Source organism: Schistocerca cancellata, chromosome 7 (genome assembly GCF_023864275.1).
Source record: "Schistocerca cancellata isolate TAMUIC-IGC-003103 chromosome 7, iqSchCanc2.1, whole genome shotgun sequence".
In the NCBI taxonomy this organism is placed as follows: domain Eukaryota; kingdom Metazoa; phylum Arthropoda; class Insecta; order Orthoptera; family Acrididae; genus Schistocerca; species Schistocerca cancellata.
This window is the reverse complement of record NC_064632.1, coordinates 77,533,488-77,551,765: the sequence shown is the minus strand read 5'-3', so window position 1 is coordinate 77,551,765 and position 18,278 is coordinate 77,533,488.

Sequence of the window (18,278 nt, the reverse complement as noted above, 5' to 3'; positions counted from 1 at the left end):
CCGTTGTGGCCGAGCGGTTCTAGGCGCTTCTGCCTGGAACCGCGTGACCGCTATGGTCGCGGGTTCGAATCCTGCCTCGGGCATGGATGTGTGTGATGTCCTTCGGTTAGTTAGGTTCAAGTAGCTCTAAATTCTAGGGGACTATGACCTCAGATGTTAAGTCCCATAGTGCTCAGAGCCATTTGAACCGACGGAGCCGACGCCAAACTGCTAAGAAATAAACAGTCTATTCTCCAGCATTGGACAGACTACTTTCATAATATCAGCAACAAAGAGTTTACGCACCTACCAATTACTAGTCCTGATCCTACCTTAGGATCCGTCCCCTCAATTACACCTGAGGAAGTAATGCTTGCCATCAGCAAGATGAAAAATGCAAAAGCACTTGGCCCAAATCACCTACCAGAGGAAATCAGGAAAATGCTCGGAAAGCCTGCTTCAGAATTCCTTGCCTCACTCTTCAACCGAATCATCGTCGAAAAACAACTTCCACAAGCATGGACAAGCAGCACAACACTTCCAATCTGGAAGGGAAAAGAAGACGTGAACAATGGCTCGACCTATCGCCCTATTCGACTCCACTCTTATACTTTACTGATCTTTGAACGGGAACTTGATAGCAGACTCAGAAATATTGTCTCTGTAACATCAAACCAGTGCGGATTGGTTAAGGGATGCAGCACCATCTATGCTATCCATGCCTTTTGATGAAAACACAGAGAGGGACAGAAGAGTGTACGTTTGGCATTTCTAGACCTAGAAAAGGCTTTCGATTGTATCCCACACGATTTTACTTGGCGAGCTCTTCGCTGCCATAGCGTCCCTGAAGAGTATGTAAGCTGGGTGCAACTTTTGTACCGTAGTTCCACTAGTGTTGTTCGAAGTCCTGCTGGAATTTCTTCGCCCTTCTATATCACTGTGGGTGTTCTTCCCTTTCATCATTGTTATTCACCCTCTGCATGGATACGGAAACAGCTAACATACAGACGTCACATCTCCGGACCCTTCTTTATGCAGATGACGTGGTACTTGCCGACCAAGACCGCCCTGAACTCCAGTGCCAGATTCAAACGTGGAAGGGCAGACTGGCTGAAAATGGACTGCACCTCAGTGTCCAGAGGACAGAGTACCTAGAATGCGGTTCCCAAATCAGAGGCAACATAAGTATCAGCGGAGAAGACCTGCAGAAGACCATGTGTTTTAAGCACCTAGGGTCGTCATCACCTCAGACTTCGACATTCGGATGAGGCTGAATGCAGCTTGGCTCAAGCGGAGACAGGTCACTGGAGTCCTCTGCGATAAGAAGATGCCTCAGTATCAAATGGTTCAAATGGCTCTGAGCACTATGGGACTTAACATCTATGGTCATCAGTCCCCTTGAACTTAGAACTACTTAAACCTAACTAACCTAAGGACATCACACAACCCCCAGTCAACACGAGGCGGAGAAAATCACCGACCCCGCAGGGAATCGAACCCGGGAACCCGGGCGCGCCGCAGTATCTAAAGGCAAAAGTGTATAAGACCATGGTACGCCCAGCAGCAATGTATGGGACTGAGTGTCGCTCTATGACGGAACAACAGTAGCAAATGTTACACACCATGGAGATGATGATGCTTCGATGGTCCATGGGGCTGACACGATGTGACCACGTAAAAAACACAGACGTCCAGCATAGGTTTGGAACCGCGCTGATCACCGACAAAGTGAGGGAAGCCCGTCTATGCTGGTACGGCCACGTCATGGGAAAGCAAGACAACTCACAGTCATTTACAAAAGCAGCGCTCCACATCAACCCAGGAGGAACAAGACCACCAGGAAGACCGGCAAAGAGATGGATTGACAACATAAGGGGAGACATGCACGTTGTTGGCTTAAGACCAGAAGATGTCAACGACAGGGAGAAATGGAGGAGATGTAGCAAAACAGCAGACCCCGCAAGTCTGGATTAATGCTTGGAAAGAGAGAGAAAGCTTGTTCGATTCGTAGGGTGGTCTCTGAATTTTTCCTACATGGCAAGAAGCTTGGGTAGATTTTAATAGTTTATTGCGGCACTGGCTGCAAAATAAGATGATTTGTGTTTTTGGACAAATATTTATTTGGTTTGGCAACTTCCACTCACAGATTCTCGGTCTCCTATTTTCCAGTGTCAGCAGAGTGTGGTTACAACAGTGCTACAACGAAGTTGTGGAACTAGATTTTGTACACTTAATAAATCATTTTTCATTCTCTTTTTTGGGGTTTGTTATATGCTGTGACTACTTCTCAGTTTGTATTATAGGTAGCTGGTCACCACTTACGGAGCCAAGTGGTTACTAGAGATGCCGTATTTCAAAAAGAAGCAAATCTAGAATGAGTTGAATATTCGTAGTCAGTCGGCAGAAGGTTGTGTTGCGGAGCTATGTGTATGCCTGTGTGGCGCATGTGCTGCCATTGGGCTGCCCACAAAAAGTGTGCCAAAGTGATTGAAGTAAACTGTCATGAGTTTTCGCTCCTTCTTATTCGTCAATGTGCAGGAAAACGTACAGTTGGTGACAACTTCCAATATCAGGAATTGAAGAAATCTGTATGTTATTTATTAATGAAAAAGAATAAAAAAATTAATGCCTAAACCAAAGTTACAGAAGATAGATAAGATGACAAACTGATCTCTTCTGTAAGTAACAATGATCTGAACATTCATTTAGTACACTCTAAGACAAAGAAAAAACGAGGCACCAAGAATGAATTTTCTGAATGGGACGGTAGTAGGTGGATGTAATGTACTTATACATCTATAGACAAACCACTCATTATAGTTTCAGAAAAATTTGCTGACTTATTCAAGAGAAAAAACTTCTCAAGGTGAGCAAGTCAACTAGTTGGTCACATTTGGCCCTTAGGCAAGCAGTTGTTCAGCTTGGCATTGATTGATAGGGGTTGTAGGGTGGCCTTCCCGGCGGATACATTGCACGGATTCTGTCCAACACGTTAGATGGTCAAAATTCCGAGTTAATTGGAGGGCCCTGCCCAAAATGCTCCAAACGCTCTAAACTGTGGAGATGTGCAGCGATCTTGCTGGCGAAGGTAAGTTTGGTAAGCACAAAGACAAGCAGTAGAAACTCCCGCCATGTGCGGGTTGCCAGAAGAATCCTAACTTCTGACATCGTCCTGTACCGACCCGAATTTATTTCAACTCAGTGGCGTGCCATTTGTTTATTAGTAGCTGCAACGTTTTTTTCTCAATTATCGGCATCGGCCGGCGAAATTAGTTTCAAATGTGTTTATAATTACATTGGACATGTAATAATGCATAGTAAAACCTTCCAAGAACATTGGAACCACTTACCCATAGTTCTTAAATTTTGGTGTTTTCACGAGAAGCGAGCTTAACTGTTGAATAGACTAATATTTATATGAGCCATTGTGAAATCTCCAATTTAGGACATCCAATTTCTGCAGCCTGGGCTACAGTTAGCAAAACAGTGCACCGAAGGTATCCAAAATTTCCCGTCATCGAAAAATAAGTAAGGTATAAGTCGATTTATCGGAACAACACCCAGTTTATTATTGTTTAGAAGTTCATACCAAAATTCGCCCAGTTAGCCGATCTCTTTATAGTTCCTCTTTCTCTTGAATTCATGTCAAAAATTAGAGTAACTACAGGCTCTTTTATTGTCCAGGCGACATGCATTCAAGGCTGCAGGAAGAACAGACGATCGCCGTACTAGTAAAGGCCTACTTACCTAGAAGTTCACCGTCAAAAGAGGCTACAAAAATGTGTACAAATCAAGATTAGCCTAAGAAACAATGATAGAATTAAATAAATATATTACTACTTTCATGTAATTACACAGTCCAGTCGAATTAATGTGACCACTGCATCTGTTTGCAGTCAACGTGCAGTAACCACGCGCAGAAGGCAGGTGGCAGCATCACAGGTGGAGGGGACATAAAGTGTGTTGGCAGGACACGGAAAGTATTGAAGTGCTTGTTCTAATGCGGAATCGGAGTGATTTATATTACGTCCAAGAGAGCATGATCATCAGCTTCCAGGCCAGGGATGGAAGTATTTTAGAAGTGGTTAAGTCTGTAAACTGGTAGCGAGCCGCCGTGTTCACAGCATACTGTACATGGCAAAATGACAATATCGAAAACGGTCGTGAAGGCAACTGAGGTGGTCCATTGTCCATAGATAACTGGAATGGACAACGGATGTGGAGATGTGTAGGGGCGAACAGACGTGACCAATTTACCGCCTATATGAACCAAGGGGCTACCGACAGTATGTCCTCAACGACTGTCCAGCGAATACAGTTGGCTTCCGCTGCCTCCACAGCAGAAGAATGGTTCACGCACCCTCGCTGACAGCTGTTCATTGGCGATCAAAGCTGGAATTTGCACCCCAATACAGCAACTAGACGTCCACCGAGTGAAGACAGGTGATGGTTTCAGATGACTGTAGTGTTATGCTCCATCGCACTGATTGCTCTACATCTACATTTATACTCCGCAAGCCACCCAACGGTGTGTGGCGGAGGGCACTTTACGTGCCACTGTCATTACCTCCCTTTTCTGCTCCAGTCGCGTATGGTTCGCGGGAAGAACGACTGTCTGAAAGCCTCCGTGCGCGCTCGAATCTCTCTAATTTTACATTCGTGATCTCCTCGGGAGGTATAAGTAGGGGGAGCAATACATTCGATACCTCATCCAGAAACGCACCCTCTCGAAACCTGGACAGCAAGCTACACCGCGATGCAGAGCGCCTCTCTTGCAGAGTCTGCCACTTGAGTTTGCTAAACATCTCCGTAACGCTATCACGGTTACCAAATAACGCTGTGACGAAACGCGCCGCTCTTCTTTGGATCTTCTCTATCTCCTCCGTCAACCCGATCTGGTACGGATCCCACACTGATGAGCAATACTCAAGTATAGGTCGAACGAGTGTTTTGTAAGCCACCTCCTTTGTTGATGGACTACATTTGCTAAGGACTCTCCCAATTAATCTCAACCTGGTACCCGCCTTACCGACAATTAATTTTATATGATCATTTTACTTCAAATCGTTCCGCACGCATAATCCCAGATATTTTACAGAAGTAACTGCTACCAGTGTTTGTTCCACTATCACATAATCATACAATAAAGAATCCTTATTTCTATGTAGTCGCAATACATTACATTTGTCTATGTTAAGGGTCAGTTGCCACTCCCTGCACCAAGTGCCTATCCGCTGCAGATATCCCTGCATTTCGCTGCAATTTTCTAATGCTGTGCTGCAACTTATCTGTATACTACAGCATCATCCGCGAAAAGCAGCATGGAACTTCCGACGCTATCTACTAGGTCATTTATATATATCGTGAAAAGCAATGGTCCCATAATACGCCCCTGTGGCACGCCAGAGGTTACTTTAACGTCTGTAGACGTCTCTCCATTGATAACAACATGCTTGTTCTGTTTGCTAAAAACTCTTCAATCCAGCCACACAGCTGCTCTGATATTCCGTAGGCTCTTACTTTGTTTATCAGGCGACAGTGCGGAACTGTACCGAACGCCTTCCGGAAGTCAAGGAAAATAGCATCTACCTGGGAGTCTGTATCAAATATTTTCTGGGTCTCATGAACAAATAAAGCGAGTTGGGTCGCACACGATCGCTGTTTCCGGAATCCATGTTGTTTCCTACAGAGTAGATTCTGGGTTTCCAAAAACAACATGATACTCGAGCAAAAAACATGTTCTAAAATTCTACAACGGATCGACGTCAGAGATATAGGTCTACAGTTTTGCGCATCTGCTCGACGACCCTTTTTGAAGACTGGGACTACCTGTGCTCTTTTCCAATCATTTGGAACCTTCCGTTCCTCTAGAGGCTTGAGGTACACGGCTGTTAGAAGGGGGCTAGTTCTTTCGCGTACTCTGTGTAGAATCGAACTGGTATCCCGTCAGATCCAGTGCACTTTCCTCTGTTGAGTGATTCCAGTTGCTTTTCTATTCCTTGGACACTTATTTCGATGTCTTGGCGAGTACGGCGTGAAACGACTGATATCAGACATCCTGCAAACAGGAAAAAGCGTTATGGTCAAGGAAATGTTTTCGTGGCAATAGTTGCGTGATCGCGTCATTCTGGAAGGTGCAATGGGTCAACACATACGCATCTATCCTTGGAGAACGTGTCCACCCTTTCATGCAGATAGTTTTTACTCGGTGTCATGACTTCTACCAGCAGGACTATGCAACGTGTCACACAGTTCGCAGTGTACACGCGTAGTGTGAAAAGCACCAGGATGAGATTACCCTACTACTCTGGCCACCAGACTCCCCAGATTTAAACCCAGTCGAGAATCTGTGACACCACCTCGATCGGGATGCCCATGCCATGGAACCTCAACCAAGAAATCTAGCGTAGCTGAAGACGGCACTGGAGTCGATACAGCTCCACATTCCTGTCGGTATCTTCCAGACCCTCACTGCAGGTTCCACGCAAAGGGTGGTTATGTAGGCTTTTGTAGGTGGTCACATTTAAGTGACTGGACAATGTATCATTAGTCTATGCAATACAGTGACGAAACAAGACCACAATATTGTAGCGGCTCATTAAATAAAAGGCAACGAGAGAATAATACAGAAAGCTCAATAATACTCTTCAATTTTTTCTCCGGTTCTAGGCGCTTCAGTCTGGAACCGCACGACCGCTGCTGTCGCTGGTTCGAATCCTGCCTCGTGAATGGATATGTGTAATGTCCTTAGGTTAGTTAGGTTTAAGTAGTTCTAAGTTCTAAGGGACTGATGACCTCAGAAGTTAAGTCCCATAGTGCTCAGAGCCATTTGAACTATTTGAATTTTTTCTCAAAAAAATCAGGACGACTTTCACATAATTTAGGTATTTTGCAGATTTTTATAACATTACTTCAAAGTTTATTGTGCTGTATGAGTTTTTCATATAATATCATATTTTGCCTTGAATCTGTTGCGTCATAAGGAGGGTAATTTTTTAGTGGACCGATTGTCAGCAGGCCGCCTGTGATATATTAAACACGTGGATAATGCTCGTCCAGACAGATAAATTTCTGTGCATGCATCAGCACGGCTTTAGAAAGCATCGCTCCTACGATACGCAACTCGCCCTTTTTTCACATGATATCTTGCGAACCATGTATGAAGGGTATCAGACGCATGCCATATTCCTGGACTTCCGGTGCCCCACTGCAGACTCCTAACTAAGGTACGAGCATATGGGAATGGTTCCCAAGTACGTGAGTGGCTTGAAGACTTCTTAAGTAATAGAACAAAGTACGTTGACCTCGATAGTGAGTGTTCATCGGAGGTGAGGGTATCATCTGGAGTGCCCCAGGGAAGTGTGGTAGATCCGCTGTTGTTTTCTATCTACATTAATGATCTTTTGGACAGGGTGGATAGCAATGTGCGGCTGTTTGCTGATGATGCTGTGGTGTACGGGAAGGTGTCGTCGTTGAGTGACTGTAGGAGGATACTAGATGACTCGAACAGGTCATGCAGATGAATAGGAAAAAGAATGCTGTAATGTTTCAATACTCCATCAGTAGTGAAGCGCTTGACACAGTCACGTCGATTAAATATTGGGCGTAACATTGCTGAGCGATATGAAGTGGGACAAGCAATTAATGGCGGTTGTGGGAAAGGAGGATAGTCGTCTTCGGTTCATTGGTAGAATTTTGGGAAGATGTGGTTCATCTGTAGTGGAGACTGCTTATAAAACACTAATACAACCTATTCTTGAGTACTACTCGAGCGTTTGGGATCCCTATCAGGTCGGATTGAGGGAGGACATAGAAGCAATTCAGAGGCGGGCTGCTAGATTTGTTACTGGTAGGTTTGATCTTCACGCGAGTGTTACGGAAATGCTTCAGGAACTCGGGTGGGAGTCCCTAGAGGAAAGGAGGCGTTCTTTTCGTGAATCGCTACCGAGGAAACTTAGAGAACCTGCATTTGAGGCTGACTACAGTACAATTTTACTGCCGCCAACTTACATGTCGTGGAAAGACCACAAAGATAAGATAAGAGAGATTAGGGCTCGTAGAGAGGCATATAGGCAGTCATTTTTCCCTCGTTCTGTTTAGGAGTGGAACACGGAGAGAAGATGCTAGTTGTGGTACGAGGTACCAAAAAATGGTTGAAATGGCTCTGAGCACTATGGGACTTAACATCTATGGTCATCAGTCCCCTAGAACTTAGAACTACTTAAACCTAACTAACCTAAGGACATCACACAACACCCAGTCATCACGAGGCAGAGTAAATCCCTGACCCCGCCGGGAATCGAACCCGGGAAACCGGGCGCGGGAAGCGACAATGCTACCGCACGACCACGAGTACGAGGTACCCTCCGCCACGCACTGTATGGTGGATTGCATAGTATGTATGTAGATGTAGATGCAGAAACGGCACGCGTCTTATGACCCGTCTGCGTGCTGTTGAGATATCGCTATGGCTATCAGGATCCGCAGGTCTGTCCTCGTTAGAACGTGTGTTGGACCAACTCCGAAGTCAGTTACGTCCCAGTGCCAGTGTCCAGGACATTAAGGACCATTTACGACAGTTTAGAACCAGCTACATTCAGGAGAGGATACAACGATTTCACGACACACTTCCCGACCGAATCAGAGAATCCATCCAGACCAAACGCTATGCAACATGGTACTTTAAGTGGGATAATAATGCTAAAATCTTTGTAAACTTATTTCTCTGCTGTAACCTCTGAGATAACACCATTTACCATCTCAGACTGTGAATTTTCCTTTCGATTCCTCCTCCACTTCTGGATGCCTCACTTTTCTGGAGGTCAGCATGTTTCACAGTCACGACTTACTAAACTGATGGTTCGGTAATATTCACACTTTCTTCGAATCGGAACTAATACATTCTTCTGGACGTCCAAGGCTGTTTCTCCGGAGTGCTGCTTCTGACGTATGCCTACCAGGTGGAAAACGTTTGTCACAGTCGGTTCTCCCTAGTATCCTTATTGTTATAACAGAATGCCGCCTACCTTGTGGGAATTGTTTAGACTCAAGCCCTCTCTCAGTATCCCATCGCTTAACCTATCGTAGTACACTTTCTATGTATTGTCACAATACAGGGTTATTACAAATGATTGAAGCGATTTCACAGCTCTACAATAACTTTATTATTTGAGATATTTTCAAAACGCTTTGCACACACATACAAAAACTCAAAAAGTTTTTTTAGGCATTCACAAATGTTCGATATGTGCCCCTTTAGTGATCCGGCAGACATCAAGCCGATAATCAAGTTCCTCCCACACACGGCGCAGCATGTTCCCATCAATGAGTTCGAAAGCATCGTTGATACGAGCTCGCAGTTCTGGCACGTTTCTTGGTATAGGAGGCTTAAACACTGAATCTTTCACATAATCCTACAGAAAGAAATCGCATTGGGTTAAGTCGGGAGAGCGTGGAGGCCATGACATGAATTGCTGATCATGATCTCCACCATGACCGATCCATCGGTTTTCCAATCTCCTGTTTAAGAAATGCCGAACATCATGATGGAAGTGCGGTGGAGCACCATCCTGTTGAAAGATGAAGTCGGCTCTGTCGGTCTCCAGTTGTGGCATGAGCCAATTTTCCAGCACGTCCAGCTACGCGTGAAACTTGCCCGCACGCGTTCAACCGTTTCTTCGCTCACTGCAGGCCGACCCGTTGATTTCCCCTTACAGATGCATCCAGAAGCTTTAAACTGCGCATACCATCGCCGAATGGAGTTAGCAGTTGGTGGATCTTTGTTGAACTTCGTCCTGAAGTGTCGTTGCACTGTTATGACTGACTGATGTGAGTGCATTTCAAGCACGACATAAGCTTTCTCGGCTCCTGTCGCCATTTTGTCTCACTGCGCTCTCGAGCACTCTGGCGGCAGAAACCTGAAGTGCTGCTTCAGCCGAACAAAACTTCATGAGTTTTTCTACGTATCTGTAGTGTGTCGTGACCATATGTCAATGAATGGAGCTACAGTGAATTTATGAAATCGCTTCAATCATTTGTAATAGCCCTGTACTATCTTCAAGTTTACTTTCTTTATATAGTTCTTCTATCCTTTCCACGTTTTATTTCTTCTGCCTGAGCTACAATTACCTTTCAAGTTTGTGCTTTATTTTCTTTACGGCTTCCTCAGTGTAGAGATTTAGTACACTACTGGCCATTAAAATTGCTACACCACGAAGATGATGTGCTACAGACAAGAAATTTAACCGACAGGAAGAAGATGCTGTGATATGCAAATGATTAGCTTTTGAGACCTTTCACACAAGGCTGGCGCCGGTGACTACACTTACAACGTGCTGACATGAGGAAAGTTTCCAACCGATTTCTCATACACGAACAGTAGCTGACCGGCGTTGCCTATCGAAACGTTGTTGTGATGCCTCATGTAAGGAGGATAAATGCGACCCTCACGTTTCCGACTTTGATAAAGGTCGGATTGCAGCCTATCGCGATTGCCGTTTATCGTATCGCGACATTGCTGCTCGCGCTGGTCGAGATCCAGTGACAGCAGAATATGGAATCGGTGGTTTCAGGAGGGTAATACGAAACGCCGTGCAGGTTCCCAACGGACACGTATCACTAGCAGTCGAGGTGACAGGCATCGTATCCGCATGGCTGTAACGGATCGTGCAGCCACGTGTCGATCCCTGAGTCAACAGATGGGGACGTTTGCAAGACAACATCTGCACGAACAGTTCGACGACATTTGCAGCAGCATGGACTATCAGCTCGGAGACCATGGCTGCGGTTACTCTTGACTCTGCATCACAGACAGGAGCGCCTGCGACGGTGTACTCAACGACGAACCTGGGTGCACGAATGGCAAAACGTCATTTTTTCGGATGAATCCAGGTTCTGTTTACAGATCATGATGGTGTCATCCGTGTTTGGCGACATCGCGGTGAACGCACATTGGAAGCGTGTATTCATCATCGCCAAACTGGCGTATAACCCGGCGTGATGGTATGCGGTGCCATTGGTTACACGTCTCGGTCACCTCTTGTTCCCATTGACGGCACATTGAACAGCGGACGTTACATTTCAGATGTGTTACAACCCGTGGCTCTACCCTTCATTCGATCCCTGCGAAACCCAACACTTCAGCAGGATAATGCACGACCGCATGTTGCAGGTCCTGTACGGGCATTTCTGGATACATAAAATGCACGACTGCAGCCCTGGCCAGCACATTCTCCAGATCCCTCACCAACTGAAAACGTCTGGTCAATGGTGGCCGTCAACTGGCTCGTCACAATACGCCAGTCACTACTCTTGATGAACTGTGGTATCGTGTTGAAGCTGCATGGGAAGCTGTACCTGTAAACGCCATCCAAGCTCTGTTTGACTCAATGCCCAGGTGAATCAAAGCCGATATTACGGCCAGAGGTGGTTGTTCTGGGTATCGATTTCTCAGGATCTATGCACCCAAATTGCGTGAAAATGTAATCACATGTTAGTATTAGTATAAAATATTTGTCGAATGAATACCCGTTTATTATCTACATCTCTTCTTGGTGTAGCAATTTTAATGGCCAGTGGTGTAAAATGGTACTATTTTCTGTTAGTGCCTGCTTCTGATGACCTTCGACGCTTATAGGTAAGTAACTACTGTCTCCAAATCAACTGTACGCGCGTCGCGTTTATCTCGTTATCTGTGTGTCTGTGGCCAGTGGCAGCTACCTCGGGACGACAGTTGACCGCAGGAGGGCGATCCATCACGCCTACGACTGGCCTCCGGCACGCAGCGGCGGCGGCTGATGGGCCAGCCCCCCCCCCCCTCACCCTCCCCAGATCCCAGAGCCCCCGGCGCCTCGCTATCAGCGAGGTGGCCCCCCGCTTCCGGCATTTATCTCGGCCGCGGCCGGCCACGCCCCGCGGGCGCCTACCTCCCGCACGCCGAGGGGTTGGCAGCATTGTTCACCTGCCGGCTATACTGTGCGCGCTGCCCGCTGGCGTTAGTGTCGGGGCGCCCGGAAAATGTGGGGCTTTCCATGGCCGGCGGATACGGTCGACGGTGTTTAAATGTCGCCGGCCTGATTCCCTCGCGTGTGTGCCGGCCTCCCGGTGCTGACAGACGGCAAGGCGAGGCACAGTGCACCGTGCGCGCGTAAAAGAGAACGGTTATGGGCAGCCCCGCGTTACGTGGAGCAGGGCGGTGGCATGCGATCGGAAAGGCATTTCGCCCGGCCGGCGCCGCCGTCTCTGGCGGGGCCGCGAAGGTGTGTACCGCCTCGTAATGGGCTAATACACAGCTGCCGACGGTTAAAATCGCAACGGGAAATACAAAGACACAAAATTTGTTACGTAAGTTACCTTCTCTATGAAGCTGCAATGCAAGGGAGCGACAGAGGCCGGTAGCCATTACCTTTCCGTCTCATCATTATCACTCTGTCTGTAAACGGGCATCTCAGGTGTAATCTCTGTGGCTCTAAAACCGTGCTCCCTAGTCTAGTGCAGTTCGTCATCATCGTCAGAAAGTTGGGTGAAAGTACTATCAGTCCGTTTGTACGACAGATATCGCAATTATGTGCTTGTGAAAGCGACTGTGCAGATGATAGTCTTCCGAGCGTCCGATGGTACTTCTGCAACCTCACAGTTACACACACTTTAAAAATCTAAGAACCTTCAACATCGCAACGAAAAAAAAGGAAAACACAAACAGCACGTATGTACAAAGTCTAAACCGTTACTTAACTTAATGGTGTAACCTCCACCTCACCATTAAGTTAAGTAACGGTTTAGACTTTGTACATATGTAGTGTTTGTGTTTTACTTTTTTTTCGTTTATAAATGTATACTGTGGTGTTCTTTTAATCGTTGACAAAGGTCTTCTTAGACAGTTGTGGGTTTTATTGTTCTGAAGAAGAAGGTGTAGTTATCTACGCCGAAACCTAGGTTAACTCTAGGTGCTTTTTTCGCAATCGAGGCGGGTTTCTAGTTTTTTAATACTTTAAAAATCATTAAGTTGTCACATGCCCGATGGGCTGGAAATCCTGGGAGAATGTTATCTACCACTCTTGTCTTGTTTTATCACGCGTCTTCCAAAGCTCTGTCAATAATACTGAATCACCTAGGTCTTCGCATCTCCTCCCCTCTAAATCAATTAAATGTGTCTACAGACCTCCTGTTTCCTCAGTAGGTTGTTACTGTTGTTTTCATCTTCAGTCCGAACACTGGTCTGATGTAGCTCTCCACGCCACACCAGTCTGGGAAAAGCCCCTTTATCTCGAAATAACTACTGCAATTTACATCCACCTGAACCATATTACTGTACTCGTCTCTTCGTGTACATCTTCCATTAACCCCCCCCCCTCTCAATACCCAACACACTTCCTATCAGTACTAAATTGACGTTTCCTTGATGTCTCAGAATGCGTCCCATCAACCCATCCCTTCTTTCAGTCAAATTATGCCACAAATTTCTTTCTACTCAGTTATATTCAATATTTCTTCATTAGTTACATATATAATCTTCAGCATTATTCTGTTGCAGCACATTGCAAAAAATCTATTCTATTCTGGTGTTTATCGTCCACGTTTCGCGTGTGTACAAGGCTACACTCCGGGCAAACACCTTCAGTAAATACTACCTAACACTTCAATCTATATTCGATGTTAACAAATTCCTCATCTTCAAAGGCACCTTCCTTGCCATTACCAGCCTACATTTTATATTCTCTCTACTTCGGCCATCATCAGTTATATTACTACCCAAACAGCAAAAAATTTCACTTACTACATTCTAAAGACCCGCAGTACAGTGATTTTCGTTCTACCAAACGCCTAGTCAAAAGGAGTGGATGAGTGGACCGAGATTCAGGGCAGCTCCTTGCGTTGGGAAACTAACCATAAAAGCAGAATAATCAGAACTGATATACAGCATGAGTATGCAGTAAGCATTAAAAATAGGTGGAGCCCGTATTTGAAATGCTGTCAGTGTAATCTCTCCATTTGGAATAGATTTCGAATTAGTCTCTCATTCATTCAGGTCACTGGGTGGGACCTACTAATGGGGAAGTAACCTTGAGAGAAAGATCGAAGAAAATACAAAGCGATAACATCCTACAAATGGCAGATAGAAGTGTGAGATGCTGGTAGGAAAGCCAGAAAATCTGTAAAGGGAATTGAAATGCTCAATCTAAATATAGCTTGGATTGTAGCTTACTCGTTTCTTTTGGCTTCGTAGGAATGGAAATGAAAGTACAGATTAGTTCTGCCTGTCAACATCTTGGCTACCATCAGATTAGATAAACCTCACCTGATGATCTGTTGCTCTCCGGATTCTTCTTCATTTACTGCAGGGATTTCGATTGCTGACTGAAATTAACTGGTAAATGAAAAGAACATGGGACACTACAGACCAGCAACAGACAGGTAAAAAACAAGCAGATATATTCTCGAAAAAACACGTTTAACGAGAGGCAGTCTCGATACAAACAATTGCAACCAGCCACTTCGCAATTTCGGACTACACAGGCTTGCTGTGGATCAAGCCACAAGTCCACGGAAAGACAGAAAATACGAACAAAGATAACGATAACTATCCCAGCATTTAGTTCTGACTTGATATACCTTAAGAAAGATGAACTCCAGGATTCGAATCACGTATTACGGTGAAGAACCATGAGTGGGAACACGTTGCGAACACACGGACAGGGGCAGCGAGAAAATGATGACCCTATAAACATTGATAAAACCGTGAAGATGATATTTGCATCTCACATAGGGTCACCTACGGTATGTGAGTTCTACCCCGAATGACATGTCAATAACTGAGTAAAAATCTGTCTGTTTGACACCTTGGGGGGAGAGGGGGGGTGGCAATTGAATCTCAATGTAGACAGATGTAATGTGCTGCGAATACATAAAAAGATAGGTCCCTTATCATTTAGCTACAAAACAGCAGGTCAGCAACTGGAAGCAGTTAATTCTATAAATTATCTGGGAGTACGCATTAGGAGTGATTTAATATGGAATGATCATATAAAGTTGATCGTTGCTAAAGCAGATGCCAGACTGAGATTCACTGGAAAATTCCTAAGGAAATGCAATCCGAAAACAAAGGAAGTAGGTTACAGTACGCTTGTTCGCCCACTGCTTGAATACTGCTCAGCAGTGTGGGATCCGTACCAGACAGGGTTGACAGAGGAGATAGAGAAGATCCAACGGAGAGCAGCGCGCTTCGTTACAGGATCATTTAGTAATCGCGAAAGCGTTATGGAGATGATAGATAAACTCCAGTGGAAGACTATGCAGGAGAGACGCTCAGTAGCTCGGTACGGGCTTTTGTTGAAGTTTCGAGAACATACCTTCACCGAAGAGTCTAGCAGTATATTGCTCCCTCCTACGTATATCTCGCGAAGAGACCATGAGGATAAAATCAGAGAGATCAGATCCCACACATAAGCATACCGACAATCCTTCTTTCCACGAACAATACGAGACTGGAATAGAAGGGAGAACCGATAGATATACTCAAGGTACCTTCCGCCACACACCGTCTGGTGGCTTGCGGAGTACGGATGTAGATGTAGATGTAGATGAACACTTGAAACGTTAAATGGTGGATACCTCCGAGCGAATGCTGGTCACGAAATACAGCCTACAATGTTGTGTTACGAACTGAGACCGAGAGGGCGTCCCTCAGTAGCTCTGTAACCTGGAGCCCTCGCACTCTGTACATTTCCTCAGAGAGCAAAAGGTTTTCGCTGCCAACAGGAGTGGTGGGGTGAATTCCGACGGTCGCCTAGACTATCAACAGAGAGGCAGTTCGGCCGATCCACGCACAGGTTGGCGTTACTGGGGTGGCTCCAGGCTACTGGCCAACGGAGAGGCTTGTGCCCCTCCATGCAAGCGTCGCCATGGCGTGGACTTTTGAATCAACGGGAACTATATCTTCTGCAGTTATACGTCAGTTAGATGAATTTATGATAAAACTCATAGGTGAACCCAAAAATTTCTCAGTCCCCACCACTTGATAGTCCTGTGCTCAATAAAGCTATCTATAGTCATCGATGACTTGAATGTTCAAAATGTGTGTGAAATCTTATGGGACTTAACCGCTAAGGTCATCAGTCCCTAAGCTTACACACTCCTCGGGCATGGATGTGTGTCATGTCCTTAGGATAGTTTGGTTTAAGTAGTTCTAAGTTCTAGGGGACTGATGACCTCAGAAGTTAAGTCCCATAGTGCTCAGAGCCATTTGAACCTAAATTATCCTAAGGACAAACACGCACACCCATGCCCGAGGGGGGACTCGAACCTCCGCCGGACCAGCCGCACACTCGATGACTGTTGCGCCTCAGACCGCTCGGCTAATCCCGCGCGGTCCAGATGACTTGAGATTATCAGGTTTCCTTCCATTCAGAAGGCTGTTGCACGCAGCGACTGTTATATTGACTTGTAAATAATAGGTTTCAGCTATCAGTCGTCATTTTTAAATTTTATGGGCAGATCTAGATTTCAGTTTGAAACTAGCCATTCTCAATGCACTATCATTTCTGATAAATGCATGTAATGCCTGTTAGTAGGGCTTCATCCACAGTTCATTGAATGCTACTGTTTGCGGAAGGCGGGATTGTCGTCCGACTTATTTCATATTTATCATCAAGTAATAAAATTTCCATGTTCACTCCTTGTGTGTCCGTTATTATTATTAAAATATTTAAATTACGTCAGATAGATGAAGCCCGACCAACAGACATTACATGCATTGATCAAAAATGATAATGCATTGAGAATGGCTAGTTTCTAGCTGAAATCTAGAACTGCCAATAAAATTTAAAAAGTACGTCTGATAGCTGAAATTTATTATTTACACGTTGAGAAAATTATATTTAAGGAAATACTGAAGCCAATTAAAGTCATCATCTTTTTAATAAAGGGATGTATAGCCACGAGCCTATTACCGTTGAACTCGTAATACTCTAAGGAACCCGAATCTGTGACTGTTACAGGACTTTTATTTTACCCCATCTCCTTAAATAGGAGCTGGGCAGGACCGCTATAGAGACTTCGTGTCTTGCTGTAAATGTCTTTCGAAACTTCAATGACGTGAAATGAGGGGAAGGTAAGAATTTGTGGTCGAACGAATATAAGGCAATATCAACCTGCAGCAGAAAACGATGTAACGGGTGGAAGATTTGTTATTGATAGGAATGTGGGGCATAGAGTAAATTACCGTGAACGGTTCAGACATAGGTTTGTTGTCATCTGAATAGACAGGAAACAATCGCAAACAATAATAGATAAGGTTTCAATGACAATGGCAGAAGTAGAACTAGAGACAGGGAGAGCGCATGAAGATGTCGAATAGGTAATTCATTAAGTACAGGGAGATAACCAACTGGGGAACGGGACGCAGCAGTAGGGAAAGGAAGGGAGAGCTACGGCAGAAAACGTACTCGCTCTGTAGTGGAAATTCCGCTAGAAGACACTGATAAAAATCACAAGAGACGTAGGTATTTTTTTAAAAACACCTTGAGAGGGGGAAAGTTTCCAACTGGATTAACTCAGTCAGACTGAGATTCCGAAACTAGGTGTTTCATTGTAAGGCGTACCTAGCAGCAGATATAGACTCAGAACGCTGTTTAATAATGATGAAAAGTAGATTGAAGTTTAAGATGATCGTCCGGAATAATCAGTCTAGTATGAATTCGGATACTGAAATACTGAAGAATGAATAAATGTCTATGACGTGCGTTTGAAGCTCTCTAAGGCTAAAGGAACTGCAATAATAAATATCACAGTAGGCTGTTCACTAAAATGGCAACCGCGGAAGTTGGACAGGTATGAGTACAAAGAAGGCAACTGCGAAGGAATCTTAAGTAACAGAAACATGCGGCAATTGATCGACGAAGAAAGTGAGTGCAAAACTGTACAGGGAAATGAGATGTGCAGCACAGCTCATGATGAAACGTTATGAAAGGAACAAATTTCATGGACGACGTCCATACAATCAGGAAGAATCAACAACAATTAAGACATCCAGTAATGAAAGCCTTTAGTGTACGGTTGAGGAAAGACAGCAATATAAGTCACTTATGAATAAAATGAGTAGGACGTATATGGAAGCCGAGGATAAATAGCTATAGGAAAATGTTAGAAAATAGAAAAAGAAATAATCGTCGGAAGATCTGATTCAGCATAAAGAAAACAGAAAACAATCATCGGTGGAATTAAAAGCAAGGGCGTCAACAACAACCATGCCAAAGGGATTCCATTTTGAAACATAGAGGAAAGAGCGGAAGGGTGGAAAGAGT